Below are 6,000 nucleotides of genomic sequence, written 5' to 3' on the forward strand. Positions count from 1 at the left end.
TATTATTTGTAATACTAGAAGATTTATCTGGAATTTCTCAGGTCCTTAACTCAAATAAATTTTGTTTTTCCTCATTTAAATCATTGTTCTGGGGTAGGGATGGGGATGGGGAAGTTCAATATGCTGGCTGCCCCAGGGAGAGAGGACCACCCCAGCCTTCTCTCACTGCTGCAGCTTGGGCCAGGTGAGAAGTGCCTCTCCATGGCCGCTGCAGCTCAGCAGGCACAGGCAATAGAGGGGGGTATGCCCCCCGGATGAGGGATAGACAGACAGACAAATTCTCTGAAATGTAGGGTAGATAGTTGTCCCTTTCTCCATCCCTATGCCCTGCTGGCTCAATGGGACATCTGTGTCCCCTTGCTGCCCCTCTGTGGTCATTCTTCAGTATAAATGTCCTTCCTTCTAGACCTTTCCATTTTATGAGAAACAATTGAATTCCAGGCACATCCCATTGTTCTGGCACAATCAAACCCTTAGATTACTCTAAATTATTATAAGAGGAAGCTGCATACCAAATTTTATGGTCCTAGCTTTTACCATTTAGGAGGAGTTCTTGAACAAATGGACTCACAAACAGATGGACAGACAGACAGGTGCACGTTTCAAAAATATATAGTAAAGATGGTAGGACACAAAAGACATAATTAGGGGCCCATTGTGCTCATCACTATGCACACATAAGAACGTCCCTGTTCCAGTCAGCTTACAGTCTAGATAAATGGAGACTGCCTTTCATAGGGAAACACCCATGGACACTGCCAGTTGGATGGAGGTCATTATATGGTTCCAAGACTCAATTGAGAGATATTGCAGAAATAATTAAAGGCAATAATTTTTCCCCCCATAAATTAAGACTTGTCTTATTGGCCATTTTTTTATTAGTCATGCTCCCTTACTTTATATTTGTTCATGTTCTGTCATGTCACACTGAATAGAAAATGGCTTTATAAAATAACAATCAGAAGAAAGGTTGGCAGCACTTTACAATTAGTGGCTAATCATTAAAGCTATTTCTGTTCATTGTATGGTAATAACATTATTCATAAGAAACTTATTCAATGGTAATGTGACTGCATTGTATAGTTCCACAGTAACCTCTTGAATCGTACCCTTGATTACCTTCCACTTATTGTAAATATTTTAAGCAGAGTTTTCTACAAGACTCCCATTGCTGGCCTGTCCTATCCAACTCAGGTTTGCGAGGTTTGCGCTGTGATGCTGTCTCACTGCAGTGCAGATTTCCAGACAAGCTCTGGAACTCTCCTACCTCACAGGCTCCTAGAGACTCAGCTGCAGACCAAGCCTAGAAGTCTATACATGAATGAAACAGGCCTGCAAGGCAAGTCAGCTGACATGGACCTAGGTGTCTAGTTGTGGTATAGATGTAGACTTAATTGCTCAGATTAACTTCCAAGCAAGACTTTGAAAATTCCTCTCATCTGTTCTTGTGTCTGTCATGGCCTCTGCCTACAACTCCACAGGTGCCAGAAACCATGCTTTTACCAGATTTGGGATCAGATAAGACCCAGAAACTACAAGACCACATCAAATCTGAAATTTAGGCTACTTCTGTGTACTAATACAGAGCAATGAAGCATGGTTCCTGCTATAACCTAGATCGTTTTCTTTTCATTCAGTGCACATGCTGACAGATTTCAGCTATTCATATTCATACTTTTGTAGTGAAATCTCTCTAGGGCTATGTCTAGACTGCAAGCCTCTTTCGAAAGAGAGCGTCTAGACTGCACGTTGAACTTTCGAAAAAGCGGCTTGCTTTTTCGAAAGAAAGCATCCAGTGAGTCTGGATGCTCTCTTTCGAAGAAGCCCTATTTACATTGAAGAACGCCTTCTTTCGAAAGAGGAACTTTCGAAAGAAGGCGTTCTTCCTCGTGAAATGAGGTTTACCGCCATCGAAAGAAAAGCCGCGTTCTTTCGATTTAATTTCGAAAGAACGCGGCTGCAGTCTAGACGCAGGTGAGGTTTTTTCGAAAAAAGGCTACTTTTTTCGAAAAAACCCCTGAGTCTGGACACAGCCTAGCTGACCAACCAGCATTATCATGCTTTTTCCCCCAACATAAAAAGCAACCATATACTTTCATACAGATAATGTTGAGAGACTCTCTCCATATCCAGTGCTAGAAATATTGTGAGACTTTGGTACTGTTGACTCAGAACCTAATCTTATCTCTGTCTAGGCCTGAAACATGAATCTTAGCCTAAAATAGAACTATATTCCCCAACACCACTTGTATGGCCTATCTCTACTATTAACTAGTTTCTGTTATGTTTCTTACTCTTTTTCCGTTGTACTTACACTTGACAGTACAATTATTTTTACATCATTTCACCAATTACATTTTTTCTCCATGGTAACTCTATTCTATTCAAACTCTTCCTCATTTAGTGCCAGATCAAGAGCCATTGACTCTGGGACTTTTTCTATTAATTTTTATGGGCTTTGGATCAGGTCTTACTCTCCCTTTGGTGAATTTCTTCTAAATCATTTACCAACCTGATCTCACTGAGTTATTTCATGTTGCCAGACTGCTCAGATTACCTCTGAGAAGAGGACAAAGGTATGTGAAGGAAGGAAAAGGAAAAGATTAAAATAAAAACCCTACCACTTTTGAGGAAATATTGCAGTGAAGAAAAGGATTAATGCTGAGGTTTTAGATTCCTGAACTATTTAGTACAGAGATATAAAACATTTTCCCCTTCAGTATCACTTCCAAGGAATGTTTTAGTTCTTGCCAGAAGGTTACAACACAACAGCAGTTACTCAAGAAACTAGTTACTAACCCATGAAAAAAAATTCTGGCATTTTTGTTATTTGCTGACATCACACAGAGAGAGTAAAATGAGCAAAAGCAATAAAGCTGTCATATAATACATATTTGCTGTTTTCCCAGTATTTTTAACATAATTTTATTTCTTGAAGGGCAACCAAGACCTGTGGTTTGGTCTGTAGTTAAGATGCCAAAGCCCACTAATGTAGATTGCATTGTTTACTGTGTAGAACACTCCAGGAAGAATGTAACCAGCCTCAAAAAGGCCTTGTTTTTTGTTTCAGTTCAAGGTGGGTTTGGGGAGGAGAAGGGGTGGTTTGTACCCTGAAAATTTCTAACTATATCCTCAAGAATGGCACTAACACTCAATAAAGGAAGAAATAAAAACTCATTGGGCTTAATTCTGCCCTCCTATCGTGAGTCAGAAATAAGTCTGTATAAACCACTTGGATTAAACTGGTTCAAAACTGGCCTATGTGAGATTAGGATCAGACCCTCTGGCTGTTAAAAGAGACTGTCATACTCAGGTAAACTGAGAGGAGTCATTTGTGCCAGCTCATCTGAACACAATTTCCCTGGCACAGTGCAAGCAGCACATTAGGGAGTAGGTGCCAGTCTGTGTGAGCTGCCAGACAGCTAGGTGAGACAATGGGTTTCCCTGCCCTTGCATGGGACCAAACCAGATGACAATGTTGAGATAATTAAAAATATTCCAGTTCCCTCTGAAGTTTCCCTTCAGTGAATTCCTTTCTCAGCTTTGCTTCTGAGTTGCTGACAGATGGACCTAAGTGAAGACATAGTTTTAAATATCAACTTGCAGAAGGCCTAATTTAATTTAATTGCTCCCCCTGCTCAGAGGTGCCTTGGGAGTTCTTCCCTTCCTCAGCCTTCTCTGGAGCATCTGGTTCTAGAGTGCTTTAGAGTACTGTCTAAATCCCATCTTTCTCTCTTCCTTATGTGACTGTATTCACCACCCACCTGGAAGGATATGCACATACTCCCCATATCAGTGACCAACGGATAACATTGCCAAAGAAAATGAACTAGCTACTTAATGAGATGGGAGTAAAACACTTTATCAGCTCAAAGAGGTTGTAACTGGGAAGTTAACACCAGCTGTATGGCCTACTGAGGACAAAGACCTAAACAGAAAATGAGCAAAGGGAGAGGTGGACAGAACAATTGTAAGAGGAGATAGACCAATACAACAGAAATCTTTTGACTTTGATAAAGAATCGAAGCATCCAACTGAAACAACGTAACATCTCACATCACACAGTAAGGTGTGAAAGGTGAAAAAAAATTTAAACCTGCCAGTAAAGATCAAGTCATGAGAGAAATGTAGAAAACAAGACCACCAATAAAATTTAAAAACTTTTCAAAAAAGTATGGGACCAGAAAAAGCCTCTAAAAGGAAATCTGATTTTTATAGTCCAAGTGCCTAAGAAAGGTGATGCAAGCAGCTACAATAACTAATGTTACCCTCCTTTCAGCAATAGGGAAAGTCTTCTGAAATACCATAGAATCATAGAAAAGTAGGGCTGGAAGAGACCTCAGGGGATCATCTAATCCAACACCCTGCTTCAAACAGGACCAGCCCCAACTAAATCATTCCAGCAAGGACTTTGTCAAGACTAGCCTTAAAAACCTCTAAGGATAGAGATTCCACCACCTCCCCAGGTAACCCATTCCAGTGCTTCACCACCCTCCTAGTGAAATAGTTTTTCCCAATATCCAACCTCTCCCACTGCAACTTGAGACCATTGCTTCTCATTCTGCCATCTGTCTCTACTAAGAACAGCCTCCCTCCATTCTCTTTGGGACCTCCCTTCAGGTAGTTGAAGACCGCTATCAAATCCCGCCTCATTAGTTATGTGCCTCAGCCATCTAATAATTTTTGTTGCTCTCTGCTGAACTCTCTCCAATTTGTCCACATCCTTTCTGTAATGGGGACTCAAATCTCCAGGTGTAGCCTCACCAGTGCCAAATAGAGGGAAATAATCACTTCTCTCAATCTGCTAGCAATGCTCTTACGAGAACAGCCCAATATGCCCTTAACCTCCTTGGCAACAAGGGCACACTGTTGACTCATATCCAGCTTCTTGTTCACCATAAGCCCCAGGTCCTTTTCTGCAGAACGTCTGCTTAGCCCGTCAAAGAATAATCAACAAAGAATAATCAAGAGTGCTTTGCCATTCTATCACGATTCATAATAAACTTCACCGATTTTAAGAAAGCATTCAAAAGTCTCTCTTTTGATTCAGTCTGTAACATTTTGAAGTGTTATACCAGCAAAAATGAACATTACCAAGATTCAAATTACATAGTAAAAGTCAAGTCAGACTTAAGCAAATGATTCAGCAGAGACACTGCTATCAAACAAAGATGCATTCTCTCACCTCTCCTATTCGGCATTGCCACTGACTCATTATGAGAAAAAGTCTAGACAGACACAACACTGGCATCACATGACTTAATGACAGTATACTAAAGGATTTACTAAAGGATTTGCTGACAGAATAGATCTTCTAATTGTGCTGGGGGTGAGAAGGGGAAAGGATGAATACATCTGCTTGTGATATGGAAGCCACTCATGGGCAATAAAAGCCACCAGCATGCAAGTAAAGCCCAAAAGACTGTCCAGTGTTACACAAAAAGAGCAGGCTAATAATTAGTTATAAAAACACATTTAAGCACAACATTCAACTCAGACATTATATTGGAAAGAAAATGAATGCAAGGGTGAGTCCATTTATATTGCTTGGCAGTCATGTATAAGCCAATAGGGCTATTCAAACAGGAATAATATCACGCATTGGCAAAGCAGTGGCTGCATTCACCAGCTAAAAAAAGATTTGGTCACTGAACATCTACAGCTTGAAGAGCAATCTGTGAATCCTCAACTCAAATGTTATTTCCACCATAACATATCAGTGTAAAAGTTGAAATCTACCACAGATAGACAGATCTGCAAGTGCCTTCAAAAATGAATGTCTCGGGCAAACACCAGGGCTACGTCTAGACTGGCATGATTTTCCGCAAATGCTTTTAAAAGAAAAGTTTTTCTGTTAAAAGCATTTGCGGAAAAGAGCGTCTAGATTGGCACAGACACTTTTCCGCAAAGGCACTTTTTGCGGAAAAGCAATTCTGCCAATCTAGAAGCAGTTTTGCACAAGAAAGCCCCAATCGCCATTTTCGCCATCGGGGCTTTTTT

The sequence above is a fragment of the Pelodiscus sinensis genome, chromosome 6 (assembly GCF_049634645.1).
Source record: "Pelodiscus sinensis isolate JC-2024 chromosome 6, ASM4963464v1, whole genome shotgun sequence".
NCBI classification, from domain to species: Eukaryota; Metazoa; Chordata; order Testudines; family Trionychidae; genus Pelodiscus; species Pelodiscus sinensis.